The sequence below is a fragment of the Scyliorhinus canicula genome, chromosome 9, assembly GCF_902713615.1.
Source record: "Scyliorhinus canicula chromosome 9, sScyCan1.1, whole genome shotgun sequence".
NCBI classification, from domain to species: domain Eukaryota; kingdom Metazoa; phylum Chordata; class Chondrichthyes; order Carcharhiniformes; family Scyliorhinidae; genus Scyliorhinus; species Scyliorhinus canicula.
Window position 1 is genome coordinate 81,879,302 of NC_052154.1, and position 13,367 is coordinate 81,892,668.

Below are 13,367 nucleotides of genomic sequence, written 5' to 3' on the forward strand. Positions count from 1 at the left end.
AGAAAAAAGCCATAGGTACAACACAACAAAAGTCATTACAAGCATAGGAACAAATAACACCGGATTATCCCCAAAGTGTTCCCGTCTGCACCAAACTGGATGCAGGCAGCAGCACTGACTTGTATCACACCTATAGCTTTGGGGGGTAAAATAAGGGAAGAAAATATCCTGAGAACATCTGAGCCCAAATACAATCAAAGCCTTCTCCTTTTTCTTCCCAGTTTCAATTTCTTCACTTCTATTTGTAATTGAGTTCCAGTTCACTTTTTAAATCATTTTATTGAGGAATCCTTCAATACGTTTTTACCTTTTTTTTTTGTTTTTAAAACACTTTTTTTAGCCTTGTTTTTAAACACTGTGGACATGACATGAATCATGCCAGAATCCCCTAAGCTTTGGACATGTCCAGACTATGTGGACATGGTTCGCTGGACACCCCTGCCACACACATCTATCTTCTACTGCAAAGAACCTGCTCATCTGGGCCACTGTCATGTGTACCCGATGAACGACTTCAGGCTGAGCCTGGCACATGGTGTGGACATGTTGACTCTACTCAACGCATCCGTCTATAGATGATCCTCTATCTCTCCTCCCAACTCCTCTTCCCACTTGCGCTTCAGTTCCCCAGTCTGTGTCTCCACTGACCCCATAAGTTCCTTGTAAATATTAGAGACCCTCCCTTCTCCCACCCACCCTCTGGAAACTATCCTGTCCTGTATCCCCCTTGGTGGTAGGAGCGGGAAGGTTGAAACCTGCCTGCATAGGAAGTCTCGCACCTGCAGATACCTGAATTTGTTTCCCTTGTCAATCCAAATTTCTCCTCCAGCTCCCTCTAGCTAGGGAAGTTCCCCTCTATGAACATATCCCCCATCCTCTCAATTCCTGCTCTCTGCCATCTCCAGAACCCCCTGTCCATCTTTCCCGGGGCAAACCGGTCATTATTACAAATTGGAGACCAAACCAATGGTCCCACGTTCTTACTCCATTGCCCCTGACTCTCAGGTCTGCCACCACCACAGGGCTGGTGGAGTACCGTGCTAGCGAGAATAGCAGAGGTGCTGTTATCAACACAACTAAGCTGGTGCCCTTACATGAAGCCACCTCCATACACTCCGATGCTGGACCCCCCCCCCATCCAGTCGCCCTAGTAGTTACTGAAGTTTGGTAGCGCCAGTCTGCTCCCTTCCGCCCATACATAACCAGTGATCACTTTTTTAAAATAAATTTAGAATACCCAATTCTTTTTTTCCAATTAAGGGGCAATTTAGTGTGACCAATTAACCTATCCTGCACATCTTTGGGTTGTGGGGGTGAAACCCACACAAACACAGTGAGAATGTGCAAACTACACACGGGCAGTGACCCGGAGTCGGGATTGAACCTGGTACCTTGGTGCCACGAGGCAGCAATGCTAACCACTACGCCACCGTGCTGCCCTCAATGATCACTTTGTTGACCCGTTTAAAAAAGGATCGCAGAATAAAGATGGGGAGACACTGGAAATACAAACAGGAATCGCGGGAGGACCGTCACCTTCACCGTCTGCACCCTCCCCGCTAGTGACAGTGGGAGCGTGTACCACCTCCAAAAATCTTCCTTCATGTGGTCTATTAATCGGGCCAGATTTAGCTTGTGCAGCCATTCCCATTCCCGCGCCACTTGGATGCCTTGATACCTAAAGCTTCCCCCTAACACCCTAAACGGCAGACCCCAGTCGCCTCTCCTGGACCGCAAACATCTCACTTTTCCCCATATTTAGTTTATACCCTGAAAACTGGCCAAATTCCTCCAGAATCCTCATGATTTCTTCCCTCCCCGCTGCTGGGTCCGATACATACAGGAGCAGGTCATTTACGTAAAGCGAGACTGTGCTCCAACCCCGCCCCCACACCCCGGACCAGCCCAGCATCATGATCATGTTTAATAGCCTTCTTATATTGGCCACCAACTGCCTACCCGTAAGAAACGCCGTCTGTACCTCCCCAATAATGTCCAGGACACAATCTTCAATCCTAGAGGACAAAATTTTGGCCAGCAGTTTGGCGCCCACATTCAATAGGGATATCGGCCTGTAGGACCCACGCAGCTCCGGTTTCTTGTTCCACTTCACGATCAGCGAAATCGTGGCCTGTGACATCGTCGGGGGAAGCACCCCTCTCTCCCTTGCCTCATTGAATGTCCTCATCAACAGCAGCCCCAATATCCCAGAGAACGTTTTATAGAACTCCACTGGGTCCCCATCCGGCCCTGAGGCTTTACCCGCCTGCATGGCCTCCAGACCTCCATTATCTCTTCCATCCTGATTGGGGCCCCCAGTCCTTCTACAAGCTCCCATAGAATAGAATTTACAGTGCAGAAGGAGGCCATTCGGCCCATCTAGTCTGCACCGGCTCTTGGAAAGAGCACCCTACCCAAGGTCAACACCGCCACCCTATCCCCATAACCCCGCCCAGTAACCCCACCCAACACTAAAGGCAATTTTGGACACAGGGCAATTTATCATGGCCAATCCACCTAACCTACACATCTTTGGACTGTGGGAGGAAACCGGAGCACCCGGAGGAAACCCACACACACACGGGGAGGATGTGCAGACTCCACACAGACAGTGACCCAAGCCGCAATCGAACCTGGGACCCTGGAGCTGTGAAGCAATTGTGCTATCCACAATGCTACCGTGCTCCCTGTCCACCTTTGGGAAATTGAGCCCCCCCTCAAAGTGCCTATCCCCTCTGGCCCTGTAGGGGGTTCCGACCCATCCAGCCTACAGTAAAACTCCTTAAATGCCTTATTCATCCCTGCTGAGTCTCTAACCAGGTTCCCGTCACCATCGTTTATTTTCCCTATCTCCCTGGCTGCCTCCCTCTTCCTAAGCTGCTGTGCAAACATTCTGCTGGCCTTCTTTCCATGCTCATAAGTCGCCCCCCTCGCCTTTCTCAGCTGCTCCACCACCCTCCCTGTGATTAACAAGCCAAACTCTGCCTGTAGCTTCCACCCCAGAGTCCTGCCTCTGGGGTCTTCGCATACCCCCTGTTGACCTGTAGTATCTCCGTTACCAGTCGGTCCATCTCTACCCTGTCTGCCTTCTCCCTGTAGGCCCATATCACGATCAGCTCCCCTCTAACCACCGCCTTCAATGCTTCCCACACCACTGCTGCTAAAATTTCCCCTGTGTCGTTGACTTCCAGATAGTTCTGAATACATTTCCTCAGCTGCCTGCACACCTCTTCGTCAGCTGGAAGACCCATGTCTAACCTCCAGTGCGGGAGCCCATTACTGTCTTTACTAACCTGTAGGTCAACCCAGTGCGGGGCATGGTCTGAGATTGTGATTGCCGAGTACCCCATGTCCGCCACTCCCGTCAGTAAGGCCCTGCTCCGAATAAAGAAATCAATCCGGGAGTACACTTTATGCACGTGTGAGTAGAAGAACTCCTTCACCGTCGGCTGCCCAAATCTCCATGGATCCCCCCCACCCACCCACCCTTTTAGTTCCTTTGCTGGCACCCTTCCCTCTTTTGAGCTTGGCCAGTCTAAACCAGGGCCAATTACTCTGTTGAAGTCCCCTCTCATGACCAATTTATGCAAATCCAGGTTCGGTATCTTCCTCTTTATAAACATCATCCCAATTTGGCACATACACTTTTACTAGTACCCCCTCCAAAACTGACCTCCCACATCCGAAACTATTCTTCACACCTCAAATACCATCCGCTTGTTGATCAGGACTTCAAGTCCAGTCCCGAGTGAAAAACCTGTCTGACGAAACCTTTCCTTAATCTAATCTGGTCAGCTATCTAAGGTGCGTCTCCTGCAGCATTACCACGTCCGCATTCAGTCCTCTCAAATGCACGGAAATGCTTGCCCTCTTGACTGGTCCATTTAGCCCTCGTACATTCCAGGTGTTCAGTCTAACTGGGGAGCTCATTGCCCCCCCCCCCCCCCCCAAGCGAATCAGCCATCACCTTTCTTGGGCCAGTCTCCAGCCCGTGCGTCCACCGGCGTGCCCCCAGGCAGCCTCCACCCCCGACCTCCTCTCTGTCCCTCAGCAACATTCCCCCCTCATCAGCAGAACATTTCTCTTCTCCCCCCCCCCCCCCAGTAACAGAAAAATGTAAATCAACCCCTTTTGTAAGCCTAACATCTGCACACTCCCCACTACACTTCCATGAGCTAGCCCACCCAGCTAGCTTGGTGGCCCCCCACCCCTGGTGACAGACTTCTCCCACCTATTGTTCCCTCCCCCCCCCCCCCCCCCCCTCCTCCTCCCCCTCCCACCAGTCCTTTCCTTTTTGCGAAGTCCAGCGCTTCCTCAGGTGACTCAAAATAAAAATGTTGCTCCTCGTAAGTGACCCAGAGACGGTCTGGATACAGCAGTCCGAACTTCACCTTTTTCTTAAAAAGGGTCGATCTGATCTGGTTAAACCCCGCTCTTCTCCTGGCCACCTCCACACTCAGGTCTTGATCCGCAGGATACAGTTGTCCCACTGACAGCTCCGTATCTGCTTGGCCCACTGTAAAATACGTTCCTTATCCAAATACCTGTGGAATCTCACCAACATTGCCTTCGTGGGGGGTCTCCCATATGCGGCTTCCTCACGAGCGCTGTGAGCCTGTCTACCTCCAAGGGTTGGGAGAATGCCCCATCCCCAGCAGCTTCTCGAACATGTTCCCTATGTATGCCCCAGCATCTGCTCCTTCGGACCCCTCCGTGAGCCCAACGATTCTCAAGTTCTGCCAGCACGACTATTCTCTAGGTCCTCCACCTTCTCCAGGAACCTTTTCTGCTGGTCTCTCAGCATCCCCACTTCCAACTCCACTGCTGTTTGGTATTCCTCCTGCTCAATCAGTGCCTTCTCCACTTTCTGGATCGCCCGATCTTGGGCATCCAATCTAAGCTTCAGCCGTGCAATTGACTCTTTAATCGGCTTTGCTTGGCGAAGCCCTCCTCGATAAATTGCATCAGCTGCGCCGTTGACGGCTGGGTCGACAAGCCAGAGGTCCGGTCCTCCGCCATGCTTCCTCCCCCTGCAGCTTCAGCCCAAGCCTTCTCTGTCTGTCTGTTTCTGCCTTTGCAAGCACTTCTAGTCCTCCTCTCCATGCACCGATGTGGGAATCCAATACCCAATTGCCTCTATCATCGATTTTACAAATTAAGTCCAGTAAAAAAATTGGGGTAAAGGGCCCAAAAGTCCAACCCGAGCGGGAGTCACCAAATGTGTGACTTACTCCTTCATAGCCGCCACCGGAATTCAGTTCTAGTTAGTTCTAATAATACAGGGTGTGTCTCTGGCAATTTAAATGGCTTCTATTATCACTACCTTCCTCACCACTTTAGATAAGGTTAACTGCAGCTTCTCACCAAACCCAAACGTTTTGTTTTGGTCTCCCTTTATAAGAACATAAGAACTAGGAGCAGGAGTAGGCCATCTGGCCCCTCGAGCCTGCTCTGCCATTCAATGAGATCATGGCTGATCTTTTGTGGACTCAGCTCCACTTTCCGGCCCGAACACCATAACCCTTAATCCCTTTATTCTTCAAAAAACTATCTATCTTTACCTTAAAAACATGTAATGAAGGAGCCTCAACTGCTTCACTGGGCAAGGAATTCCATAGATTCACAACCCTTTGGGTGAAGAAGTTCCTCCTAAACTCAGTTCTAAATCTACTTCCCCTTATTTTGAGGCTATGCCCCCTAGTTCTGCTGTCACCCGCCAGTGGAAACAACCTGCCCGCATCTATCCTATCTATTCCCTTCATAATTTTAAATGTTTCTATAAGATCCCCCCTCATCCTTCTAAATTCCAACGAGTACAGTCCCAGTCTACTCAACCTCTCCTCATAATCCAACCCCTTCAGCTCTGGGATTAACCTAGTGAATCTCCTCTGCACACCCTCCAGCGCCAGTACGTCCTTTCTCAAGTAAGGAGACCAAAACTGAACACAATACTCCAGGTGTGGCCGCACTAACACCTTATACAATTGCAACATAACCTCCCTAGTCTTAAACTCCATCCCTCTAGCAATGAAGGACAAAATTCCATTTGCCTTCTTAATCACCTGTTGCACTTGTAAACCAACCTTCTGTGACTCATGCACTAGCACACCCAAGTCTCTCTGAACAGCGGCATGCTTTAATATTTTATCGTTTAAATAATAATCCCGTTTGCTGTTATTCCTACCAAAATGGATAACCTCACATTTGTCAACATTGTATTCCATCTGCCAGACCCGAGCCCATTCACTTAACCTATCCAAATCCCTCTGCAGACTTCCAGTATCCTCTGCACTTTTCAGCTTTACCACTCATCTTAGTGTCATCTGCAAACTTGGACACATTGCCCTTGGTCCCCAACTCCAAATCATCAATGTAAATTGTGAACAATTGTGGGCCCAACACGGATCCCTGAGGGACACCACTAGCTACTGATTGCCAACCAGAGAAACACCCATTTATCCCAACTCTTTGCTTTCTATTAATTAACCAATCCTCTATCCATGCTACTACTTTACCCTTAATGCCATGCATCTTTATCTTATGCAGCAACCTTTTGTGTGGCACCTTGTCAAAGGCTTTCTGGAAATCCAGATATACCACATCCATCGGCTCCCCGTTATCTACTGCACTGGTAATGTCCTCAAAAAATTCCACTAAATTAGTTAGGCATGACCTGCCTTTTACGAACCCATGCTGCGTCTGCCCAATGGGACAATTTCTATCCAGATGCCTCGCTATTTCTTCCTTGATGATAGATTCCAGCATCTTCCCCATTACCGAAGTTAAACTCACTGGCCTATAATTTCCTGCTTTCTGCCTACCTCCTTTTTTTAAACAGTGGCGTCACGTTTGCTAATTTCCAATCCACCGGGACCACCCCAGAGTCTAGTGAATTTCGGTAAATTATCACTAGTGCATCTGCAATTTCCCTAGCCATCTCTTTTAGCACTCTGGGATGCATTCCATCAGGGCCAGGAGACTTGTCTACCTTTAGCCCCATTAGCTTGCCCATCACTCCCTCCTTAGTGATAACAATCCTCTCAAGGTCCTCACCTGTCATAGCCTCATTTCTATCAGTCACTGGCATGTTATTTGTTTCTTCCACTGTGAAGACCGACCCAAAAAACCTGTTCAGTTCCTCAGCCATTTCCTCATTTCCCATTATTAAAACTCCCTTCTCATCCTCTAAAGGACCAATATTTACCTTAGCCACTCTTTTTTGTCTTATATATTTGTAAAAACTTTTACTGTCTGTTTTTATATTCTGAGCAAGTTTACTCTCATACTCTATCTTACTCTTCTTTATAGCTTTTTTAGTAGCTTTCTGTTGCCCCCTAAAGATTTCCCAGTCCTCTAATCTCCCAGCAATCTTTGCCACTTTATATGCTTTTTCCTTCAATTTGATACTCTCCCTTATTTCCTTAGATATCCACGGTCGATTTTCCCTCTTTCTTCCGTCCTTCCTTTTTGTTGGTATAAACCTTTGCTGAGCACTGTGAAAAATCGCTTGGAAGGTTCTCCACTGTTCCTCAACTGTTCCACCATAAAGTCTTAGCTCCCAGTCTACCTTAGCTAGTTCTTCTCTCATCCCCTTGTAATCTCCTTTGTTTAAACACAAAACACTAGTATTTGATTTTACTTTCTCACCCTCCATCTGTATTTTAAATTCCACCATATTGTGATCGCTCCTTCCGAGAGGATCCCTAACTATGAGATCATGAATCAATCCTGTCTCATTACACAGGACAAGATCTAGGACCGCTTGTTCCCTCGTAGGTTCCATTACATACTGTTCTAGGAAACTATCGCGGATACATTCTATAAACTCCTCCTCACGGTTGCCTTGACCGACCTGGTTAAACCAATCGACATGTAGATTAAAATCCCCCATGATAACTGCTGTACCATTTCTACATGCATCAGTTATTTCTTTGTTTATTGCCTGCCCCACCATCTCGTTACTATTTGGTGGCCGATAGACTACTCCTATCAGTGACTTTTTCGCCTTACTATTCCTGATTTCCACCCAAATGGATTCAACCTTATCCTCCATAGCACCGATGTCATCCCTTACTATTGCCCGGATGTCATCCTTAAATAACAGAGCAACACCACCTCCCTTACCATCCACTCTGTCCTTCCGAATAGTTTGATACCCTCGGATATTTAACTCCCAGTCGTGACCATCCTTTAACCATGTTTCAGTAATGGCCACTAAATCATAGTCATTTACGATGATTTGTGCCACCAACTCATTTACTTTATTCCGAATACTACGAGCATTCAGGTAAAGTACACTTATGTTGGTTTTTTTACCTCTGTTTTGAATCTTAACATCTCCAGTTTTATTCCTTTTGTTATTACTGGGCCTATTCACTGTGCTTCCCTCAGTCACTGTACCTTGTACTGTCGCCCTTATGGATTTCTGACTATGTCTTCTCTGCCTTGCACTTTTCCCCTTACTTCCTTTTGTTTCTGTCCCTGTTTTACTACCTTCCAACTTCCAGCATTGGTTCCCATCCCCCTGCCACATTAGTTTAAACCCTCCCTAACAGCTCTAGAAAACACCCCCCCTAGGACATCGGTTCCAGTCCTGCCCAAGTGCAGACCATCCGGTTTGTACTGGTCCCACCTCCCCCAGAACCGGTCCCAATGCCCCAGGAATTTGAATCCCTCCCTCTTGCACCATCTCTCGAGCCACGCATTCATCCTATCTATCCTGACATTCCTACTCTGACTAGCTCGTGGCACTGGTAGCAATCCTGAGATTACTACCTTTGAGGTCCTACTTTTTAGTTTAACTCCTAACTCCCTGAATTCCACTTGTAGGACCTCATCCCGTTTTTTACCTATATCGTTGGTGCCTATGTGCACCACGACAGCTGGCTGTTCACCCTCCCCCCCCCCCCAGAATGTCCTGCAGCTGCTCCGAGACATCCTTGACCCTTGCACCAGGGAGGCAACATACCTTTATAAACCATCCCTAGTAATTTCTTCAACACCCAGGAAAAAGTTTGCAACTGAAAGTCACTCCCTATTTAAATTTTGAAACCTGAAAGAATTGCAAGTTCAATTCAAAGCCAAACAAGGAATTAAACTTATGGTCGTGGTAATGAGCCCCCAATTTTATTACGATTCCAGACCAAACCCAAACTGTGGCTCGGATACTGGACTGAAACCCCAATGTTTTAGATTATTTTGTAACGTGCGGAAAGAATACTTCACTCCAGGAGTGATTGCACAGAAAAATTGGGATTTAGTATTTTTAAAACAAAACTACTAACCCAGTATTAAAATCTTCAATCTCAAACCCAAAAATAGCTTAGTTACCCCTTAAATAAATAATACTAGTAAATATAATATCCTTAATTACTATATCTATTCTCAATTAAACAACACGAAAGGAAAAACATGTAACTCTCAACTCCATCCTCCATTTCCAATGGCAGAGTAATACTTGCTTTCCAGAAAAGATTTGGCTCTTGTTAGAACTCCTGCAGACTAGGCTGGATGCCTTCAAAAAGTTGTTTCGACTGGGTTTGTTTCCCCTTGTTAAATATTAATCTTTTTTAACTATCATACTGTGAAAGGTGTGAGAACTTTACTTGTGGCGTAAAGGGTACCAGATCAGAACTCAACTCAAAATCTTTCTCAACTTCTGAATACCTTGGCCCCACCTAGCTATGCCATCAATTTCCCAGAGACTTTCCCCCTTAGTCAAACAACAGTGCATTAGCCCAGGCATTTTACTCTAGTCAATTTCACCTCTGGCTCTTAAAAGCTTCCTGGTCTTGCAAAAACAAGATTTTTTTTTTTAAATGACTGCTGCAATGAAACACATTATAACCCAGGCTTTTAACCCTTTAATTGGGCAATTTATCCTGCATTTGTCACAACCACATGGACTGAAATGGTTCAAGGAGGCAGTTTACCACCACCCAAGACAATTAGGAATGGTCAATAAATACAGACCTTGCCAGTGAAACTCCCATCCTTTGAAATAGAAAAAAGTCACAAATGTAACCTGTAAACCTCCCCCCCCCCCCCCCCCCTTCCTTGGCCTTAATACCCCAAATTTTATTAACCTCTCCCTTGAAAATGCTCAGTAAGAAGTCTTACAGGTTAACGTCCAATAGGTTTGGCGCAGTGGTTAGCACTGGGACTGCGGCGCTGAGGACCCGGGTTTGAATCCCGGCCCTGGGTCACTGTCCGTGTGGAGTTTGCACATTCTCCCCACGTCTGCGTGGGTTTCATCCCAACAACCCAAAGATGTGCAGGTTAGGTGGATTGGCCACATGCTAAATTGCCCCTTAATTGGAAAAAAAAATAATTCCGTACTCTAAATTTAAAAAATAGTCCAACAGGTTTGTTCCGAACCACTAGCTTTTGGAGCACTGCTCCTTCCTCGGGTGAATCCTCAGGAAGGAGCAGTGCTCCAAAAGCTAGTGATTCAAAACAAACCTGTTGGACTTTAACCTGGTGTTGTAAGACTTCTTACTGTGCCCACCCCAGTCCAATGCCAGCATCTCCACATCTTGAAAATGCTCAACAACCAAGCATCAATCGCTCTCTGGAGACAATAATTCAAAATTCCAAGGATTCATAATCCCTTGATTGAAGATATTTCTCCCCATCTTAGTCCTAACTGGATAAATCCTTAACCTGAGACTGCCACAGTGCTCTAGATTCCCCAACTAGGAAAGCACTTTCTCTGGATCTGTGCACACCCATCACAATTTTATGTTTCAATTAGATCACCTCTCTCTTTGTCTAACCACCAGGGAATAAAGGTCAAGTCTACTCAATACCATATTTGGAAATTGGCTATGCACACAAGTCTCTACACCAGGTTAAAGTCCAACAGGTTTATTTGAAACCACAAGTTTTCGGAGTGCTGCTCCTTCATCAGGTGATGTGGAGGCAGGTACAGAATCACAGCATATATGAGTCACACTCCTATCTGTGCTGTGATTGTGAACCTGCCCCCACTTCACCTGTGAAGGAGCAGTGCTCCGAAAGCTTGTGATTTCAAATAAACCTGTTGGACTTTAACCTGGTGTTGTGAGACTTCTTACTGTACCCACCCCTGTCCAGCATCTCCACATCATTAGCTGTGAAGTGATTTGACATTCTGAAGTTATGAAAGTTCCTACAATATTATTCAAATGGAGAAGACTGCAGAAAGCTGCAGCAAAGGGATTTGGGGTCCTTGTGCATAAATCACAGAAAGCTCAGCATGCAAGTTCAGCAGGTAATAGGAAGGTAAATTGAATGTTGGCTTTTATTTCACAGAGAATACAAGACAGAAGTTTTGCTAAAACTATACAAGGCACTATACCACATTGGAATACTGTTAACAATTATCTAAGAAAAAGATACTGGCATTGGCAACAGTCCAGAGAACCACGAGATTGATAAAAGCAAGTTACTGCAGATGCTGGAAAATTTCAGCAGGTCTGACAAAGGATCACCTGGACTCGAAACGTTAGCTCTTTTCTCTCCCTAGACCTGCTGAGATTTTCCAGCATTTTCTCTTTGAGTTTACTAGGTTGATCCTGGGTATGGAGGGATTTTCTTACAAGAGGTTTGAGTCTGTATTCATTGGAGTTTAGAAGAATGAGGAGCAACCTTATTGAAACCTTATTGTAGGATTCTCGGTGGGCTGACAGGTTAGCTGCTGAGAGGTTGTTTCCCCTTGTGGGAGAGTCTAGGACCAGAGAGCATAATCTTAGAGTAAGGGATTGCCCACTTAAGACAGAAATTAGGAATTTCTTTGGAGGATAGTGAATTTGGAATTCTTTACAGCAGAAAGCTGGGCTAAGTATGACCAAGACTGAGATAGATTTTAACCAGTAAGGGAATTGAGGGTTATGGGGATAAGGTGGGAAATTGGAGTTGATATCGGAGCAGTCTCCTTGAATGGCAGAGCACTCAATGAGCCAAATGGCCTACATCTGAAATGAAATGAAAATTGCTTATTGTCACAAGTAGGCTTCAAATGAAGTTACTGTGAAAAGCCCCTAGTCACCACATTCCGGCGCCTGTTTGGGTGTGCTGGTACGGGAATTGAACTGTGTTGCTGGCCTGCCTTGGGCTGCTTTAAAAGCCAGCTCTTTAGCCCTGTGCTAAACCAGCCCTAACATCTTACTTTCACATAACTAAATTCCTTGTTGTATACCCCTCTTCCCCCCCACCCCACCTCCTCCCCCTCCCCTTCTTCCTGGATACAGTATTAAAGTTCAGATCAGGGCACTGAATTGAATATAGAGCTACTATTGGATTTAATTGCTCTAAATTTAGAGTACCCAATTATTTTTTTTCCAATTAAGGGGCAATTTAGCGTGGTCAATCCACCTACCCTGCACATCTTTGAGTTGTGGGGGCGAAACCCACACAAACACGGGGAGAATGTGCAAACTCCACACGGACAGTGACCCAGAGCTAGGATCGAACCTGGGACCTTGGCGCCGTGAAGCAGCAATGCTAACCACTGCGCTACCGTGCTACCCGAACCCTCATAATAATTAAGGTATATTTTGCATAGCTTCAAAAATATGTTACACGGTGGGAGATGGTGCAATACAAAAATTAATGGGCCTGCAAATTGGCCAAATGCACTTAACTGGAGAATTGGTATGACAGAATCACAATATAGCATAGGAGGATCCAGTCTGTGCCAGTTCTTTTGAAGAGCAATTAGTACAACATACCTTTCATTCCCAATTCTTGGAATGCATTAGATATATTTAAAGTGGTAGTGGATAAATATTTGCTAGAGGGTTATGGGAAATGGCACAGAGAAGTTGAAGCAGGCATAGATCAGCCATGATCATATTAAATGGCAGGATGGTTTGAATGAAGGTGGCCTACTGCATTCTAGTTCTTGTATTATGACATCCCAAAGCTCTTGACAGGAGATGGAAGTCAAAGTACTTTTGAAATGGAATCACCTTTATAATGGAAGCCAATTTGCTCACACGGTCCTAAGAACAGCAATGTGATAATTTGATAATATATTAGTTCCGGGGTAAACAGTAGCTACAGCAGAGAAATCCCCTGATCTTTTTAAATCTACCCGAGAAGGCAGATTTGATAATTGTCTCACTCAGTGTGCTACTACTGAACTGATTGCCAACAATAGACATAGACCAGTACAGCACAGAACAGGCCCTACAGCCCTCGATGTTGTGCCGAGCAATGATCACCCTACTCAAACCCACGTATCCACACTATACCCGTAGCCCAACAACCCCCCCACACCTTACTTTTTTAGGACACTACGGGCAATTTAGCATGGCCAATCCACCTAACCCGCACATCTTTGGACTGTGGGAGGAAACCGGAGCACCCGGAGGAAACCCACGCAC